The sequence below is a fragment of the Danio rerio genome, chromosome 12 (assembly GCF_052040795.2).
Source record: "Danio rerio strain M-AB ecotype USA chromosome 12, GRCz13ab, whole genome shotgun sequence".
In the NCBI taxonomy this organism is placed as follows: Eukaryota; Metazoa; Chordata; class Actinopteri; order Cypriniformes; family Danionidae; genus Danio; species Danio rerio.
This window is the reverse complement of record NC_141032.1, coordinates 33,026,069-33,047,956: the sequence shown is the minus strand read 5'-3', so window position 1 is coordinate 33,047,956 and position 21,888 is coordinate 33,026,069. Positions and strand designations below refer to the sequence as shown.

The 21,888-nt window shown below is 36.5% G+C and overlaps 1 protein-coding gene across 3 annotated transcripts in view; it reads right to left on the bottom strand.

Moving 5' to 3' along the window:
* Positions 1 to 21,684, bottom strand: part of thbs2b (thrombospondin 2b) — a 55,235-nt gene extending 33,551 nt beyond the window's left edge. Inside the window, exons 1-3 of one of the 3 annotated variants that reach the window (XM_087276493.1) lie at positions 21,546 to 21,684; positions 15,075 to 15,138; positions 12,072 to 12,188 (exon numbers count right to left, since the gene is read on the bottom strand). The gene's annotated coding sequence lies outside the window, so the exon portion shown is untranslated. The other 2 variants (XM_087276492.1, XM_087276494.1) reach the window with 2 other exon arrangements.
* Positions 21,685 to 21,888: the final 204 nt, after the last annotated feature.

Sequence of the window (21,888 nt, the reverse complement as noted above, 5' to 3'; positions counted from 1 at the left end):
TTGAAAATATGCCCCATCCCTGTCTGAAAACACAAAGGTAGACATTCGATCAATGTCAGTTGTGCGGGAACATCTCCGAGAAGCACATAAAGTGCAGATATACTACAACAGATGAGACAGATGATGTACATGTTTACAATATGTGTTAGGGGAAACAAATCAGAGCGAGTTCTTGCAAAACCTGGCCTCAGCAGAGGGTTAAAGGCTGACATCATTGTATATTTTTCTACTATATGCTGGAAATGACATTATATCCTGTGTATGCCTGAAATGAGAGAGTATCCCCGTGAGTCCTGCCCTCTTTTAAGTGCCTGATTAGAGTGAGCGCAATAATAATTCTTCCTTCCTCTGAGTGAAATGATGTGTCCATGGAGTTTAAATTACTGTCAAACAGTTTCTGGTGCTGTTTTGCCAAGATGTTTGTTTTATAATCAGCTCTCGACTAAAGTTCCTTGTTAATTACATAACGCACACAGAACAAGGTTGCCTGCCAAAGCACATTCATCATATGATCATGAGCTTACCTTTTTATGTGTAGCCATAACTTACATGCTTGGCTTTGCTTTTAACATTAAAAACATTCATAAACTTTAAAATGGCTTATTTATGTTCATTAGTACTTTGATGCAGAGGAAAGGTCATGTCATTGCAATTACGTTTTCTGAGCTGCTTGATAAACACAAATTGATCACTGTGGGAGTTAACTTATACCTAACAAAAAGACTTGGACAGATGGACATTTGACCAAAAGTCTTTTCCCATGGGGTGACTTAGAAGTTTACCAATCCTGCTTTTGGTCCAATGTTTCAGACTTCAAGCAAATCTTCAGGAAAGCCTTTATCATTAGTCTCTGATTTTTTTTCTTGTTGCATTTTGACCACTTCTTGTCCAGACAATAAATAACTGCAATCTCTGAAAGAATTAATAATCATCATTAATAAGCATCTTCAGCAAGAAATACATGGAAAACTATTAAACACATATTACGGCAAGGGAAATAAAACCAACATTTTAGTAAATAAAGATAAAAAAAATTAAATAATTTTTATTTTTTTTTTTAATAAAATGAGTTTCAGTTTTGAGGTGGAATGTTAGTGATGACCAGATTATATACACATTATAAAATAAGTTTTTAATTTTTTAAACACAATTTTAGGGACAAAATGATTAGCCCCTTTAAGCTACATATTTTTTTTCTAATAGTCAACAGAACAAACCATCATTATACCATAACTTGTCTAATTACCCTATCCTGTCTAGTTAACCTAATTAACCTATTTAAGCCTTTAAATGTCACTTTAAGTTGTATGTTGTTGTCTTGAAAAATATCTAGTGAAATATTATTTACTGTCATCATGGCAAAGATAAAATAAATCAGTTATTAGAAATGAGTTTTTAAAACTATTATGTTTAGAAATGTGCTAAAAAATGTTTCTAGAAATTGGGGTAAAAAATAAACAGGGGGCTAATAATTAAGGGGGGCTCTATTAATTAAGATTTCAACTGTATACATATATACATATATATATATATATATATATATATATATATATATATATATATATATATATATATATATAAACAAACCGATATATCGCATATTCTGTATATTGACCTTATTCTAAAATGCGGAAGTGCGCCTGTTTTCGCGATTGTCTTAGAACTTCCGATTCAGTCGCCTATGGGAGAAATGACTAGGATAATAAACGGCAGAAAATGGCCAAACTACTTGCTCAACAAACAAATGTTTGCATGACTACACAGACCAAGTAGCATAATATAATAAGAAAATATTAAATTGCAACATCAAGCAGCGTAACGAGCAGTTGTTAACTTCAAAAAATGAATGGAAGTGAATGTGACCGGAAGTCGCGAGACAAAAAGATTCAAATGGCAGCGCCCGCTCGACAGCTGAGAATAAGGTGAATAAGTTAATTTCAAAAGATTTACCTGTACCAATTTTTGATTCACATATCCAAACAATCCAGCCTGATCTCACAAGGAAAGTAACTATTGTACGTTTTGTCAGTTTAGTGGCTAATTCAAACAAATTCATATGAGTTCAGTCGCATGAAAATGTTCAATTTTTAAAAGGAGGCGTGGCACCCAACCCCACCCCTAAACCCAACTGTCATTGGTGGTTAAGCAAATCATTCCAAACTGTACGAACGAGATCATATGATTTCATAGGAATAAGCCACTAAATCAAAAAGTTATAAATTGTCACGAGATAGCATTTAACAATTCATGCAAAAAAAAAATGTAAATTTGCAGATAATTTAATCATCCTCAGACTCTGAAGCGCGTCGCACACCGGATGTGCCACAACATGACACACACATGACAGTTGGAAGTATCACATACCACACATGACAGTTGGAAGTATCACATACCAAATGCACACATTTGAATGTTATTTAATTTGAAACTATTCAGATGGCGCTCTGTTGCGCAGCAGAAATAGCTAGGCGCTGCGGTAAGCCGCCGACTTGCAGTGCAGTGTGCATACACTGATAGAAACCGGTTTAAAATATTAATGTAAATAAAAATTAATATTTATAATAAAATAATAAAATGTATTGCAGATAAAATAAATAAAATAAAATGTATTGCAGAGTGGCACCGAGACCTCAACACTTTTGTCATTATATAATAGTAGTAGGCACAGAAGGCCTCTAAGTGTCCATATTTATCAGCTGATAACCACTGACAACGTCCATTCAATCGAGTGAGAACATTCGAATCGGCTGGATGAATAAAGGGACTAAGGCAAAGGAAACTAAATGGATGAATAAATAAATGGATAGTTTATACCAAAACTATATTCCTGTCTTCATTTATTCTTTTTCCACTTGTTCCAAACCTGCTTGGGTTTCTTTCTTCTGTTGAACAGTAAGGAAGATACAGAATACATATGCCGAAAAATGTTGGAAAAAAAAAACACCAATTGACTTTAATAGTATTTTTTGTTCCTAAAATGCAAGTCAATTTCAGAATATCTTGTTTTGTTTTCAATGCAGAAAAGACATTTAAAAAAGTTTAGAAACACTTGAGGGTGAGGAAATGGTGAGCAAATTTTCTTTTAGGTGAACTAACCCTTTAAAGACTAAGGTTTATTTCTTTATGAACTACTAAACAAAAAACGTTAGCTCGGTGGTGAGTAAATTAACACCAAATTTTGTCTTTTTTTTCAGGTGAACTATTCCTTTAAATCATATTGCTCTTCATCCATCCAAAGTCCAGCTCCATAGAGACCACTGCTTATAAACTAGTCAAAATTTATAGAAAATCCTTCTTACATCACAGAATCCAATGCCCGTATTACATAATAAGCAGATAGCCTTCCCTCTCTTCACCTCCCAAAGTATTCATATATCTGTCATTAAAATGAAACTTTTAGCTAATGACTTCCAGACTGACACTCTGTGAGCTAACAATGAGGGAATGCTAGACCAAGTCCATAGAGTTTCTACTTTATCTCAGCCATTTTACGTCTAAAGCCCCAGGAATCCTTTTTTATTGTTATAATATATTTCTTTGTTTCTCTCACTTTGTTACCAATTTATTTTTTATGTTCCTTTCCGCATGAGCAATTTACACAGTTTCCAATCTTGTAAAAGTCAGAAACGGGTATGCACGTGTGATTTCATTTTTTGGAGTAATGTGAAGTGAAAAAGGGACCAAATGTCCTTAGATGTGAAAGTCAAATTCTCCTGAACGGTTCCATTTAGTTCTGAATTATTAAATTAGTTCTGTTGTTGTTTATGATTAAAAAAAAAAGTTGGCTTTTCCCTTCACTACTTTACTAAATTCACTCAAAAAACATTTTTTTTTTCTTGCTTGTTCAAACTACTTATATAAAATGTTCTGAATTGGCAAAATTATTACGATTTGTTAGGACAACTTAACTGTTTTATGCTCAATCCACTTAAATTAGTTAGTTAACTTAAAGGGGTGGTCCAGAGTGTATTTATAAGGCTTGGTTGTGTTTATGGGGTGCAAAGCAATGCGTGCTCATGCTTTACGTATTTTTTTTTTCAAATATCTTATTTTGATTATATATGTTTATATGTATATATGCTACTCAGCTAACATGAAAAAGACTACCATACTTCCAAGTACCTCCAAAGGCCCGCCCTCAAGAGGATCTGATTGGTCAGCTAACATAATGTGCTTTGATTCGCAGATCAGCTTCACTTTATCAGGAAAAGCATCAAACCTCTATCTAACGCCACACCAGCAAAGGGAGCCTTACCTTTCCTGTGTATGACCTGGCCTGTTTACTTCACGAACATATGGTTTTGCTCTATTGCTTTGTTTTTGACTGTTTGTTATTGCCTTGACCCATTGCCTGTCCTATAACTAACACCTTTTGGATTTCACAAGTTTATGATTTAAAGATTTAGACTGCTTATCTGATTTTGACAGACTGCCTGTCTTTACGTTTATGCCTCTGTGCAAGCCTTTCATTAAACTTCCGCTAATGGATTCTAACGCTGCCTCAGCATCTTTATTACATTCTACTAGCACGAGCTTTGCCTCTGCTGTGTATGTAATATGAAAGATTCACATATCTTTTGCGAGTTCTTTATTTTTTAGATGTCGAATACAGGGAAAATGGCCGCATAGAGAGACACTGCAGAGCTGCTGTAGATTGTGGCTGTTTACAGGGTTTGACTGATAAATATGACTTTGTAGCTAAACTGTTAACGGTGCCAAACAGCATTTCCCATTGTTTACGTCGTAGAACAACATACCAATAATGCCAGGCCATATAATAGATAATTTTTAACAAATAAAAATACGTGTAGTTCTCCTTTGTCAAATGCTAGCTATATCTTTTTTTATAATGTTCTGGAACATGATTAAAATTAAATTGCAAGCACCTATCTCTTTGTGTTGTGTCCTTTGGAAGCCCATATACAGAAACAGAACAAGCTCTGTGGAAATAGCAGCATTTGTGAGGCATTTCAGCTCTCTTTGCTATAACATTAAGCACCTCTGGCCACGACCCTTCGCTGCACAGGGTGTATGCATGTAACCTGAAGGGATTATGAACTCATTAACCAGGATGTATTTTTTTGCAGTCCCCAAACTTCGTTCATGGTGGGTTTTGCTAAGCTAACTCTGTAAGTGTCAATGTCTCCCTTTGCACTGAACTTTGAGCATTACATTAAGAGATGTTGTTAATGTTTACTCAGCTTCATTACACATCAACTAAAGTTTAAAATATGATATGACTCAGTGGACCAAACCTTAAATTTGTGTTAGGGCAACATAAATAGATTAACTCAAAAATAACAGCTTGCCACATTTTGTTATTTTAGTTAACAGTAAGAAGACTAATGCATTTTAGGGAAACGGTAGTATGCCATGCATCAATATAAAATATTGAGATGTCCAGTAAACAAATCTTTTCCACTGACTGTTTTCTGTTTATAATAGAAAGCACTGGCTTATTTTTAGTCCCCTGACAGGCTACATCCATAAATCAGGCTTGTGGGTAATATTTCTTTGTCAGGAAGAGAGAGATGATGTCATTGGATCAGTCGGTAAGATAAATCTGGTTTCTCTGTTAAAGTGGAAAAGTGTGGCGGTTCATTTATATTTAGACGTTTCTAAATTCAGCAGATTTGACCAGCAAGGAGCCTTTAAAACGCTGGTGCGGTTAAGAAACCCTGCCCTTAATTAACCATCAATATCAAAGGAAATATCACTTAATCACTCAAATGATTTTCTCTGGACATGTATTGCACTCTAAAAATATAAATGTGCAATTATTAGCTAGAGAGGGACATCTGAGCTAGCCCTTAAAAATATCCTACTCTATCTGCAGTACTTAAATGGCTAAAACCAGTAATCATTCCTACACTGTAAAAATAACAGTAAAATTGACAGTATTAATGTCCAGTATTACTGGGCTTATACATTTTACAACATTACTGGCAATTCGTACAGTATTACTGGCAAAATTTACAAGTGAATTGTAAATTAACAATTGTAACTGTTGCTGTAGTTTGACAGCACCATTGTGATTCTTAATTTACAGTGCACTTGCACAATTTAACCAAAATTGCCAATAATACTGTACATTTTACACCATTTTTTTATAGTGTACATTATTTAAAAAATGAGTTCCTAGATTGGATCGATGTACTCTTAAATGAACTCTATTTCAGTAAATATTTATTTTAAGCTAGTAAACATACTGGATAGATCGTCTGTAGGTTGCTTTTCGAACAAAAAGTTGCAAATGTAGACTCATAGGAATTATATTAAACTATGTTATAAAACATAATATGACTCTGAGGTGTCTTAAGAAGGTGTCTGTTAAGTATCAAGCTTAAAACACTTCACAGATCATTTATTAAATCTATGCTTTACATTTCTGTTTCACAAACATGTTTTGCAAATGAGTTGCTTTTTCCATCCCTTAGCAAAAGACGTCTGTGCCAATACAGCAAATGCCTAGATTACTCTGACAACAACAAACAAAATGGCTGTACTGTGTGTATTTTAAAGGCTTATCAGTTTTAATGAATCTATGAAAAAGCAGCTCTTGGACATGACTACAGCATACAACTCAAAACCTTTTGACTTTAAAAATACTGTCAGGTTATCATGACGTGTACTCAGGACTACAATTTAAATATTTTAGCGAGTTTAGATACAGAGATTACTGTATAAAGAATAACAGATTTCAAATACCCTTTGGGCCTTTCAACTTTGCTGGACTTGTTCATACTCAAACACCAACATTAACCACTACAGAACATTTAAAGTTTAAGAAGCATTATAGCTTTAATTAGGGTTGGGTTGATAGACGATGGCATCATCCATTGCCAAACGATTACAATTCTCTGCCCTGTTGCAGCAACCCGCTTGTAAAAAAAACACATGGCCCTATTTACACCAATACGTCTTATGCAGAGCTCAGACTGCATGATTTTAGCCCCGATTTTGACTCGCCGAACGGTTTTGAGAAATCGCAGACAAATGCCTGAAATCACAGGCAAATCAGTGCTCGTGCACGTGAGTGACAATCACACAGTAAGAACTATCAAAGACACGATCTGAGAGAATCGCAAATGAGTCACCGATGCCTGTGAGATATTTGGCATGCTAAATATCTGAAGCTGTCGGTGATTTAAATCATGCTGTGTGGACTGAGTTTTGACTGAAAATAACATCCGCCATCGCCTACAGACAACGAGACAACGCATTCACTTATGTGTGTACCCTCAGGCCTGCGGAAGGTTGACGAAGAAGTTAAAAGCGCTCATTTTCAGTTTATTGGGACCCAAGAAATGAAGGAAAAACTAGTGGAGGTTTGAAAGAAGCACCCATGACTGAAAGTTAAAAACGAAAGCTGAGGAGAAATTGATAATTACCTTCAAACCCGGGTGAGCAAATATGTACATTTTCTACCCCATTAATGGCTACTTTCCCGTTATGTAGTTAATAACAAAAAATTTACTATGTATTTTTGGCTGTGAGACGAAGTTGTCGGCGATTCCTCCTATTGTAAAGTCATGCAATGTGAAAGCCCCTGTTGCCGATCCATCTTGCAGTGAAAACACTAGCCCAGATAGTCATGCAGTGTGAAAACATCTGTGATACAACTACTTTGAAAACCATGCAGGCTGAACTCAGCATTAGTTTTAAAATGGAAGAACAAAAACGATCCACATTCACACTGGCGTTTCACATTTCTGAAAAGCCCTCCTTCCACACTATACCTCTGAAAACGCACATCACGTGACCATACACAAACACACACAGTCAAGGCATGCGCTGCAGCATATGCGCGAGTCTGAGCTCCAGCAGTCAGCGGGTGCGGTGATCACAAAATTTCAGAGAGCAGTGCATCAAGGATGTACCGCTTGATCGCGCCTCACTATAGTTGTTAAACCTGATATTTAATAAATCTGGTCTCTATCTAACAACTATTCTGTCTTTTGAATCTATCAGATAACGTGTCACTGTGAATCTATCGTGTCACAGTGTCAGTACACTGCTTCCATCTTTTGCTTGGAAACCCATGATACTGTTGGTTGGTTCTCTTTTGGTTGTGCACCTTTTTTACCAATCAAGTTTGTCGACACCATTATAACGACACAGATCACTCTGCCTATTCATGCCAGAGTCCCACAGAAAAAGGCTGTTTCTCAATATGCGTTCTTCAGCGGTCTTGCGTCCTCATGTTCTCATGCAAAGTCATCATCAGCTGCCTAAGTTCAGTTCCAATACTCAAGACCGCAAGTACGGAGGACGCGTGAAACTTCCCGGATGTGTTCTTGATATCGAGGACGCACCGATGCAGACTTCAGCAGCGAGCTCGCTCTGGAAGTCCCAGAAGTCATTGCGACTGGAGGTGGAAAGCGCAGCATTTTATTTAGATTTATTATTTAAGTTCAGAGATATTATTTATTTACCTCAGGAGTTTCCCTAAATGAAGCGGTGAAAGTAAACATTAACATGAATATCTTAATGAAGGAATAAACACATTAAGGGTGTTTGTTTGATGAAATTCGTATTAAAATTTGTTTTATTTATATTGTGCAGAGTATATTTATAATGTTTTTATAATGTTTATAATGTCTCCTGAGTTCGTTCTTCCGAGGACACCTGGCAAGACCGCTCTCCACAAGAACGCAAGTCCATTCTCTGCGTTCTTGGAATTGAAAAACAGTCAAAGTGATTGACAGGTGGTCAGGTAACACTTTACAATAAGGTTCATTAATGCATTTACTAACATGAACTAATCATGAACAACACTTGTACAGCATTTATTAATCATAATTGAACATTTACTAATGCATTATTAACATCCAAACTCATGCTTGTTAACATTAGTTATTGCACCGTGAGAACTGTATTTAACTAACGTTAACTAACATGAACAAATACTGTAGTAAATATATTGTTCATTGTTTGTTCATGTTAGTAAATGCATTAAGTAACATTAACTAATGAACCTTATTGTAAAGTGTGACCGGTGGTTATTTGTGTGTAAGTTTATTTATTTATGATTTGATTATGGGTAAAACAAAGACCATGCGGGTCAGGTAGTTTAAGCAGACTACAAATAATTCATTCGTTATGAACTATTTAATCATTCATAAATAATAAATTCACAGCTGACAATGACGACAATGCCATCGTCCATCACAATGTTTCACATTAGACATCGTACGATGCCAAATTGGTCGACATCAACCAACCTTGGCTTTAATATGCACTTATTGGCATTAATGGTTTAACAAAGAACCTTAAACCATCATTGGAGCCTTTTCAGCCCCCAAAAGATTCTATGAGAAAAAAAATGAGGTCACACTTTATTTTGATGGTCCATTTGTTAAATTAAAGATACATTTCAACTAATTTTCATTAGGTTATAAGTAGACTGTTAGGTTGAGCATCACAATTTGAGAAAAACTAGACTTTAAAAAAAGATTTACGAAATCTTTTTTTTTTTTTACCAAAAAAAAAAAAACCATCACAATCAATGTTACAATTTGCTTTTATGATTAATGACCTAAATAAGACCATAATTGTGAATTCTGGCTGTTTATTACAATAGGAATTAGGAATTTTGTTTATCTGGTCTTAGACTTTTGAACCGCATAACAACTGAGACAGCAGAGGAAATGGATAAACAGCAGGAGAGGCAGTCGCACTTTTCAAAGGTACTCAGAACAGCAGTGAGACTGACAGGCGAACGGGTACATTGTGTTACCCCTTGTTTTGCTTATTTTACCTCCTAACCGTGTGCATGCATTCCTGGCCTTACCCTTGGGCTCCTAAAATAGTTTCTCAAAAGTGGTTCAGTGGTTCACTTGCCCCTGGCTGTTTACCAGACTTGTGTCTGAGTTTTGAAGTGTCTGTAATGGGTGTCTGTATTTATTTGTTTCATTTAAAGTTATCGCCCTGCTCAGTAATACACAAGGTGTATTGCGTGTGCGTGTAGTGACTCACTTCAAATCAACTACTGATGAAGTCAGACAATTTTTTTTCAATGTCAAAAATGTAGCCAGACATTTCTTCGTGATAAGATCAGATTTCTGATGGTAAATGGGGTCAGTAGAAGTCATTGCTTTATCCCAGGGTTTCATTTGTCAAAGTCCTCATGGAGGAATTTGAACCTGACGACCTTCAGCCAAACCTTTGATCCCTCCACACACACTTGATCTGACGTCAAATGACTGATTTAATTCAGATGAAATAAAACTGAATTTTTTTTCATAAACGATACAATACTCAACAACTTTCCTTTTACTAACCCAGACCCAAGAATTCACCCATGGATCATTTTAAGAGTTTAAAGCTATGGAATTTCTTTTCTCGTACATGAAATGGGTCCCTCTTATAAATGAAATATGTCTAAACAGAAACAAAAACGTTGTAAGAGCATTTACCCAGTATCTTACTTGAGTAAAAATTCCATATATGCCTCACAAAATAAGTAGAATATTTTAAGAAATCCCTTATATGGATGAAGGCATCCAGCTATTGCTGTGGTTGAATGAAAATAAGATCTAATTAAAGATAAAAAGGCTTTAACTGATCATTTACACGACTGCAGCAATAAATGGTTTATATGTGTTCTTCCAGCCATCTTAAGTATTCTTATAAGAAAGTCGGTTCATAATTCGATGCTAATTGACAAAGCATGTTACAGTAGAATATAGCTATACAATAATAAGCTAGATGCATGAACTTACTGTAATTTAACTATTATATAAACAGATGTGGCTATATCATATCTGGTTTAAAATGTCTATATATCTATTTCATTCCTAGAAAGCTAGTACAATTTACATTTTTCTGACTAATTTGCATGTATTTACATTGATATGATGCACATTTTATTGATTACAGTTATTTTAATTCACCAAAACTACATACATTTTATACTGTGAAAACAAGTATTAAGCTTCATTAGTAGTTAGAACTATTCAGTTTCGCGAAACAGTTGTATTATTGCCTCATCAGCTTCATCTCCTCAAAATAATGAATGAATGATAACTGATGTTTTTTAACACCATGCGACAACAGTGCCACTCCCACCTGCCGGTAGAAACAGGTACTGCTGAACTGCGGACTATTTAATTACCCGACACAAACGCTACTTTAAGTGGAATTCGCGTGATATATGTGGTAATTTCAAGTACATAGATAACAAAATAATTGCTATACAACCCATTTTTTTATTAAGAGCAACACATTCCAAAAGATTACGGGCTTTTGACAATACATCAGGGGCTTAAGCCCCCAAAGGATCTTTAGGATGAAGTCTAAAAATTCCATTTTTGGCCAATAATTTCCAGCAGCCAAATATTTGATGCATCCCTTCTACTATTCTAGTATTGAAGTCAACGGTGACCATCAACTTTTCATTCATTCATTTTCTTTAAGGCATAGTCCCTTATTAATCTGGGGTCACCACAGCGGAATAAACTTCCAGCTAGGAGCATATGTTTTACCCAGTGGATGCCCTTCCAGCTGCAACCCATCACTGGGAAACATCCATACACACATACACTACGGACAATTTAGCTTACCCAATTCACTTGTACCGTATGTCTTTAGACTTGTGGGGGAAACCGGAACAGCAGGAGGAAACCCACACGAACACGGGAAGAACATGCAAACTCCACAGAGAAATACTAACTGAGCCAGCCGAGGCTCAAACCAGCAATCATCTTGCTGTGAGGCGATCATGCTGCTCACTGCTCCACTGTGATGCCCATCAACTTTTCAGTTGCTGACAATTTACAAAACAACTTCTTTGATTTCAATGGAAGAAAGAAACTCATACAACACTGTTGTGTTCCACAAAAATATAGCAATCTGTATAACCCTCATCTTTTTCCTAATTAATTGGCATGTTCATACTGTAAGACTTTTAGAAAACAGTGTCAATTATTTAAGAGGCTTCCATGTGTGACCGTGATGAGAAAGGAAAAAGCAAACATCCACTTAATAATGGCTGTGCCACGTTAACACTCCATTTCTTGAGGTCTTTAAAACTGTCAAACGGGGAAAAAACAGGTGAAAATTTGGTTTACCAGGTTTTAACAGCTGATCACACAGAAAAGAGTTCCCGCACTGAGATGCAGTTGAATCAAGCTCCATCTCCAAATCCAGATGTGAATTCAGCCTCACAGAGAGGTAGAGGAACATTCCTGTGGAGAAGCACTGGAGATGGTGAGTCATGACTTTCACAGCCTGACGCACCCAAATGACTAGCCACCATATAGGCACGTTCAGAGTGGAAAACGGCTGAGTAGACCAAGAGAGAAATGATTTTCAATATGCTCTTAATCCTCCTGTCAGAGGTTATTGGTACAACAGATCATACATTTAAACGTGCATCGAATGATTGATAGCATTAGTTCTAAACATATAGCTCAAGGGGTAGATAAATAGACACAAGCAATGGAGCTTTAATATTCCATCACTTTTTAGAGGCCTTTTGCTCTGGCCTCTACCTTAAGTATATGTCTGCTCAGGCCAAACATGAGATCAGTCTCCATTGCACATAATCAGCACCAGCTTCCTGTGGTGATACCCAAGTCTCTGCATATTTTGAGTGACAGCTCTCCCTCCAGGGCTCTACCACAAATAAAGGAAATCAGAGGCCCAGCTCCACGGTTTGTTCCACAAATGTGCCCCTTTAGCACACTTAGCCAGAAAGCTATGAACGCTACACTGAGAGACGAGACTAAATCACTACCAGGAATCTTATTATCTAATGGAATATCATAAGGTTAGGGTTTCTCCAACAAGTCAATCTCGTTAAACCAAACAAAAGGCTGCAAATTGAGCGGAAAATCTGCTGGGCTCTGTGGAATGGATTTAAATATAATGTGTTAAATGAGGCTGAAATGGTTTTGGTAGCTGAAAGCTAATTCAAATTAGGTTGAGTTTACACTATAACATTCATTGTAAGTTGTTACATTTATTTTGTGACAGAGCAATTCTTCTATTTGCACTAAGGCCAAAATGTTTCCCAATATCTACATTAAGCGTTTTAAGTAAGTACATAAAATGTGTGAAAAAAATCCCAAAAGTCACTATCACCAGCGACCCATGCTTCAATTCTGTCCCTTTATGAACTACAAATACCATCATGCACCTCACACACACACCTGTTCCGGATCATTAATGATTACAAACACATGCCGATCAAAGACTTACTACACAGACACTGCTCACATTCCCACATACTTAGGTCTTGTTGTTGGTTTCTACCTGTAACATTGCAAAGTGTTCTCCTTGTTTAGTGTTTGACCCTTGCTTTGTTCCCTTGTTTATATTGTCTGCCGTCTGTGTTGACCTTCTGGATTTCATGTTTGCTCCTGTTTGTACCTTTTGACCATTACCTGTCTGATTGCTCTTATTTATAAAACTGTAAGCAGATCCTCAACTCTGTTGTTACCCCGGCTCCTCTTTGGTAACACAGTGTATGCATCGCGGTGATATTTTGACTTAATTTGAGTAGTTTAGAGAAAAATGTTATTGTATTGTTTTTGTGTAAATTGCATCTTTGATAATATACAATGCAGTTGCTGCAGATTTGTTGGCTGCACATCCATGATGTGAATCTCTCATTCCACCACATCCCAAAGGTGCTCTATTGGATGGATCCATGCTTTCATGTTGTTGATGCCAAATTCTGATCTTGCCATCCCAATGTCACAGCAGAAATCAATACTCATCAGACCAATGTTTTTCTAAAATTCTGCTGCCCAATTTTTAACAGACTGGTTACTTCAGTTACTGTTGCCTTTCTATCAGCTTGAACCAGTCTGCCCATTCTCCTCCTCTGGAATCAACAAGGCATTTGTGCCCACAGAACTGCTGCTCACTGGATATTTTCCCCTTTTCTGGCCATTCTCTGTAAAGAAGAAGGTTGTGCATGAAAATCCCAGTAGATCAGCAGTTTCTGAAATACTCTGACCAGCCTGTCTGGCACTAACAACCATTCCTTGTTCAAAGTCACTTAAATCCCCTTTCTTCCTCATTCTAATGCTCAGTTTGAACTGCAATAGATCATCTTGGCCATGTCTACATGCTTAAATGCACTGAGTTGCTGTCATGTGGTTGGCTGATTAAACAATTGCATTAACGAGCAGTTGTACTTAATAAAGCGGGTAGCAAGTCTATATGCTCAATATAGACCACCATTCTAATATTCTATGCTACTAAAACAGTGCTGTAAGCAACCCAACACTACTCAGTCCATCTAATAAACGAACTGTGGTGAATTCTGTGAGCATCACACATTCAGAAACCTGCAGAACATGTGTGGACAGTTGTGTCTTATGGAGGTGATGCAGCCCATGGGATGCGTCTGTCAAGATAATGAAAAACGGCTTTTCAGACTTCTCCAGGATGCCTTGTGTCTAGACCGTCTTCTTTGCATTCCTAATTGGAACATGGCTGGGACCTTCTGTTCTGTCTTGCGGACTGTGTTTTAGAGCCGACATAAAACCATCAATACTTTTGCAGTTCAGGATCCCATCGAAGCCAGCTGAAACGGCTTCTAAAGTTGCAAGAATTTGCTCTTCATTACTTCTTCTCAAAGTTGGCTGTTTTTGTAATTCATAAGCCCAAAACGTCTAAATTTATGAAGTGATTAATAGAAAAACGAAGTGCCAGACTTATCAAATGTTCAGCAATCTAGAGCCATTTGGGTACTATTAGCATGAACAAATTGTTACTAACAGATTTACAAGCTTAGAAATACTTTAAGCTTGCGTATTTACAAATAAGCAGGTCCCTGAAGGTCACAGGCTCATTTGCCTACGATGAAAGGTCCAAATATCAACAACGAGACTTCGCCAGCATCCGATGGAGTCTATACTTGTATGAAAGTTCACTCTTTGGGTCAAAGTGCACATGTGGTTAAAACTAACGCACATAATAAATGGTGCAATGGATGAAAAACTTGTATATAAGAGCGGCAAAGCCAAGTCTTAATCTGCAAGTCTAGTTCTTACCGCTCTTACAGAGATTTTTAGACAATGTAGGTCTGAGGCATAAAGAATGAAAAATGTACGACCTACCAGCTTTTCCTTTTATCTCTGATGCTGTAAATGTCCAAGAGGAGAATCCTGGAATGGTGCACACCTGTAAAAAAAAAAAAAAAAAGGAAAATTGGAGGAAAAAAATGGAAAAAAGAGTGTTGCATGTTACGATCTGGACAAGATACTTTGCGATTTACTGTTAGCCATTGTCTGTTTGTTATCAGTCTCCTTTTATGTAATCATCCAGATGTTTGTTCAAAAGGAAGACCTGGCAAAGAAACGTTGCTGCAGCTTTATAAAAACATTTCCATTTTCCAATCAGTTTGATGTGCTTTGACTTTTTAATCATCTCATTTGTTACCCTGGCTCCAGTTCCACATCTTTTCAACATCATCTTGAATGGTCAATCAATTTTGTTGCTCTAGTAATCAAACACTAAATCAGGGACTCTGACCTGAACACATTTCTCCCAAAACCTTACATCATCCACTTGTAATAGTTGATTTTGTGATTAATCATTGAATGAAATAGGACTCATCCATTACCAAACTGTACAACACCTGAAAATCTAATGTATATGCTATACATTTATGTGATTTTAAGCATCACAACAGTAAAAAGCAGGTTTTCATTTTGAGATTTGTTCTACTTTTTACCTAATAGTACCTTTTTTGTTTGTGCATTTCATGAATTTACTTTTTAAATGCAATAAAATGAATACATTTTTTATTTTTGTTGAACACAAATGGAAAATTTTGAAGAATATTGGAACCCGGTTGCCTTTGATATGCATTTTTCCCCCTTCAACAGTGTGGCCTTCATGAAAAGAACCTATATTAGGATGTATGCCCATCTAGGTTCTTTTCATGCAGGCCATACTGTTGAAGGAGGAAAAATGCATATCAAAAGCAACCAGGTATTATATATATATATATATATATATATATATATATATATATATATATATATATATATATATATATATATATAAGCACTATATATATATTCACATATATGATAATATATGAAGGTTTTTAATATATGTGACATATACAAAATTCGCCGTTTTTCTATATTACTGTATATGTACATATATTTACATATAGGAAAATGGCCTATATGCCAAGATAGGAGGTCAATGGTTACCAATTTACAACAATTTTCAAAATATCCTGTTTTCTATTTGACAGAAAAAAGAAATGGATGTAGGTGTGAAAACACTGGTTTCTAAATGGTAAAATTTTGTTTCAGTTAGAACTATCACTTCAAATGGCAATTCTATGATGAAAATGGTAATCTGAATAATAAAAAGAGAAATAATTATTATTGTTTTAAAATGTCTTCTAAATTACATTTAAAAAAAGGGAATCATTCAGTGTAAAACAATCCTAAGTAGCTGATAATGCTGCAGGAGCTGGCACTGACATCTGTTTGGATTCTAGAAAGGGTTTATGCTGGATAAACATTTATTTAGCTTGGCTTGCTTTTAAATTGAGCTTCCACACCAACGGGGGACGACAGCCATGTCGGCACGTTCGCACACTGCAGGCAGTCCCTTTATGATCACAAATTCTCCAGCTCTCAGGGGCCAAATCATCAACATTTTTGCAAGGTATTTAAGAGCAAAGTTCAATTAAATTCCCTCTTCCAGTCTTTTAGCTACTGAAAAAAGTATCATTTTCAAGAATGTTTCTTCATATTAAACAAAACTCAATGAGCTCAAAAATGATACAAGCTTTGAGTTGTTTAAAGGAGGATAGTCTCTCATCATGCAGTTTTAAGTACAGAACACTCTCCAACAGGACACGAGGATGGATTTTTTTCCAGCTGTCTGACAGGCGGACAGGTTTAAGAGGCACGATGGAGATGCTTGTCGAGCGGCTGCAACTTTGCCCCAGATCCAGTGACTCAGGAAAAGCCCTGGAGAAAACTCCCAAGGCTGTGGTGAGGTCCACCAGCAGAATATGATTACTTTAACATGCTGGGAGTCCAACCCCCTCTTGAAAATCACTTTGTCCAGTACAGGAGAGGAAACAAGACAGCAAAACTCAGGCATTGGTGACTCAGGAAAAACAACTTATTTCTTCTGCCCCACTTGCCTCGTTTTTGATTCCTTTTGGGATGAAAACTTGATTCCATGTAGCACGAAGTGTTATCTGTCTCTTATTGTTTATTTCAACATATCCAATGATCTTGTTCTTATTGACAATAAACTTCATTTTTATCCCTTTTATTTTTTCCAGCTCTCATTAGAAAGAAAATAATCCTGCTCTTCAATTACATATAGACTTCATATTTATCATTTCAGTTTGTGAACATGTACAGGACAAAAGTTAATATACCTGCTTTGAAATAAGATTTTTAAATGCAGAATGTAAATATCTATATCCATTAGAGTTTACTCATCCATTCTTCAGTTTTTTTATTTATCATTTTGTACCTTGAAATATATAGCACATTGAAGTTCCAGATCATCCAAATGACCAACATCCTAATCAGCCATACTCTCAATAAAAGCATATTTAAATAATAACAATTTAAAATAATAATAATAATAATAATAAAAGTTATGTTTGGGCAGCACGGTAGCTCAGTGGTTAGCACTGTCGTCTCAAAGCAAGAGGGTCACTGGTTTGAGTCCCAGCTGGCATTTCTGTGTGGAGTTAGCATGTTCTCCACATATTTGCGTGGGTTCCTCCGAGTGCTCTGGTTTCCTCCTCAGTCCAAAGACATGCGATGTAAGTGAATTGAATAAACTAAATTGCCTTCAAAAGTTCACACTTAGCTGATGATTGATTATAAAGTGTGTTTGGCATGCTGTCCGGGGAGAGAGCCTTGAGCTCATAAGATCCTCAAGCCCAGGGCTTCCTTCCGTTGCAGAGCGAGAGAGGAGTTTGAGCTTAGGTAGATCTCGAAACTTCCCTACCGTAGTAGCTAATGAACAGATAATGATTGCTCTTAAGGTATAGTTACTTAATAGTAGCTCATATTTGGTGCCCATTTGGATGTCAATTAACTTAAGTTGCAAGTTTTTGGGCGGTGGAAGAAAACCGAGGGACCCGGGGAAAACCCATGTGAGAATGTGTCAATTCCACACAGAAACGTTGGCTGACAAGTTTTAGCAGTTCCCTGTGTTGGCGAACATGATGGCATGAGACCATTCGAAGATCAAAACATGACCATTTTGGACAGATATTTTAAATATGGACCAATCAAACTTTTTTTAATGTCTAATTATCTTGTTTAATCCTGCCCCTTTTTGTAGTGCCGTACTACAGAATTTCGCACGCACAAACTCTAGTGTGACCGCAGCATCATGAATTGGGAAAAGGAGAATTTCGTGCTTCTCACAAAATTAGTTTAAAGATAAACTTCGCTTAGTGTGTGTGTGTGTTTGTGTGTGTATGAATGACCCTGGAAGGGTATCCGTTGTGTAAAACATGCAGAAATAGTTGGCAATTCATTCCGCTGTGACAATTTCTGAAATGAGACTTAACTGAAGGAAATTGAATGAAAGAATAGCATTTACGTTATCCATTACCGTTTTTCAGGAGTTATATACCTGTGTAGCAGGCTTATTTGCTCCCAGCAATCACTGGAAAAGTGATTATTTAGCCAGTTTAGACCCTGATGAATTAATGAAGTGACAAAAAAAGTCAGAATGCATACAGCACTCACTAACTTTACACAATGTTTTAAAACACACAACTGAATGGAATACACATCTGCAAGACATTACTGTCAGATATAAACAATAGGAAATGTTATCTTTCTAGTGTTGGTCTTTGAGTGTGGGAGCTTAACACAATAAATAAAAAACCATTAGAGGTCTTTTCCGTTCTTCAGGACCTATGGGTCGAATCATCGCACAGGACTGCTACTTATTCTGAACCTGTGAGGTCATCTCAAAAGACTGTGTTCATCTCCATCCAAACAACACAGGAGACGACAGGCCTTGAGATATCATTAAAATCAAAGCCCTCAGTGGAAGCAGAGAGTTCCAGGAGCAGCCTTGGAAAGTTCCAACATTCCCTTTAAAGTCTACCTTGCTTTTCTTCAATCATAATCTGATTAGTTGTCAAAGAGAAGTGCCAAAAACTTGAAATGGTACATTAATAACATCATCTTCAGGTCATATTTCATCAAAAAATAAATAAATAAAATTCCACCTGCCAGCAACAGATCAATTTCATCTTCTGGGTTGAGTACCATCGTATTTTGGTGAAAAATGTTGACAGACAAGCTAAACCTGGTTTGTTGTGTCTCAATTGTGTTCTCTCAAGGGAAGGATAAATCCCGACGACTGGATGATTTGAATATTAGGAAGCTGGAGGAAAAATACAAGATGTCCCCATCCTGTTCTGCACCTGTGGAAGTGAGAGCGATGCGTCATGTTTTCCAGACAGAAATAAATTCATTTCTCTTTAGCCGGCTTCAGATGCTACTTGCCAGAGGAACACACATGCACGTAATCACTCACACACTGTTCTGAAACATTTAAGATGGTACAAACCAAATAAACTGCAGACCGTGTTTAGACTGGACGCTCATTTGCTTGAATCTGAAGGAGAAGTAAATAAATAAAACAATCTTATGATGACCCAAACATGTGTTAAATGCGCTATATCAATATGTAAGCCTTCTGGTATGCCAGACTGGAATTACGGCTTTTACTTAAAGAGAAATCAATCTGTTAAGGGAGATGAATGAAATCACCATTTACTGGCATCAGCACTTTGAGTCTGATTCTGCTGGGCCTCTGGAATCATCCAGAGCTGTCATTAACGTTGTTGCTGCCATAAAATTCTCTTTGCGATCTTCCCTGCTTTCTCCCGGGCCACTGTCTCCCTGTTTGCACACAGGAAGATTTATAGCTATTTGTTTTGTCCAACTTTATAAGATAAAAACAGCTACATCTCTATCAATCACCGCTGCCGCTGTGGAAGAATCCAGACGAGTAGGGTTTTTTTCTTCTGGACTTTGGGGAGAAGATAAATTTTCCATATGATATTTGAATGAAGAAAAAGGGAGGGCAAAGAAACGAAGGATACTGGATTGTGAGAGAAAAGGACAAGGAACCATCTGCAGTCTTCAGATGAAACCAGATGTTGAGACGTTTTCCTAGCAGACAAAGCATCACCAGGATCACCACAGGTGTTTTCCATTTTGGCTCTGCTGAATACAGCGTCATCCTGGAGTTGACACTGGGATAACATATCACAGACAGGGTCATCCATCTGTCATTGCAAGCTCTGACACCACAAAAGAAGTGAATTGCGCTAATAAGGCTAATAGGTTAATGTGAGAAAAAACAATGAGGTGAGATTTATTTGCAGCGGCTGTAAACACACCAAAGCACTTTCTTTTACTTACTCAGTTCTGTCCACACGGTTTGCTTTTGTCCTGTCAAATGACCATTTCAGATATTTCGGAATATCCATCCAGGGCAGCAGTAGCTGTGAACATCTGTGGTCAGGAAACTCTCCACAACACAGCTCTTTTGAAAGCCCCGATATGGAAATAGTGAGCAATAATGATTTTCCTCTAGAGCAATTGTGTTGTGAAATATGAAGACAACTGAACTAGAATTGATCCAAAAAGAGTTCCCTAGATAAGTTCAAATTAGCCTGTCAGTGTCTTGTGGAACTCTCTAGTCTCTGTGGAAATCTTCCGTGGAGTTCACCTTTCTTGGTTTGGCAGTTTGTTCAAACAGTAGATCTAGTCATACGTTAATGTAATTGTCAAAGTCCTAAGAATTTTATTGCTTTTTTTTTTATTTTAATGGAAGACTGTGATGGACTTTGTTGTGTTTAAATAAATGTGTCAATATAAAAGATATGGACAACATTATTGAGCTACCTGTAAGTGTAAATTAGTTTTTTGGAATAGTGCCTAAATGATGTGAGCCTCATTTTTTGTTATATCAAATTCTTTTTTGTAACATAACCCATTACAATATAAACTTGGATAATTATAAAATGAATTCATTTATTTTATAACATGGATAAACCTTTTTTATCTTTACTTTTCTTATCTTTATTTTTACAAAACATTCACAATTTACAAATATTTGTATTCGGACTGTGCATTTTCACAGTTAGGGGTTAATGGAGGTTATAAATTAGTGTTATACATGCGTGAGCATCTACAAATGTATAAAATAGACAAAAAATTGATAAAGTTGAAAGTGCATTTACAAACACAGACTGTATATCTCACACACCATTAACCCTGATCAAAATACTTTGTAATTACAAAACATTGTTTACACATATTTGATGGACTACATTTATAGCTCATATAATTTATTTTCTAACCATTAAGCATGTTACGCTAACTGTGCTAAATGAAAATATATGCTGCACTATATATAACGTTTTCAGTCCAATATTTCCTATTTTCTTTCACGTTAATTTGTGATAGTTGCCTCAAACTTAGCCTACCTCGAGATGTACCTTCGACCGTGTTTTCCAAACTCGCTAAATCGAGGGGGGCGTTAATTACGCCCACCTGTCATCCTCGTCTTCTTCAAAATGAATGTCATGTCATTGTGAAGCAGCTTCAGCTGGTGGTGTCATCTAATGTTCCCATTTCACCGTTTCAAAGATGGCGGCGCTGTTGATGGAGACTATGCCTGAACACCTGTCCAAATCTAACACACACACACACTGTAAAATATAATTCAACGCACTATTTTGCATAATTACTCTCGTAATTTTGGCTTGTTTTTTTTAACTAAAACAAACAAATAGCCTACATCTTTAAAAAAAAATTGTGTTCTGAAATATTTGGACAAAAAATAAAACTGTGATAATATATTATTTTGCTGCACACACGCAAGCACAAACACAGG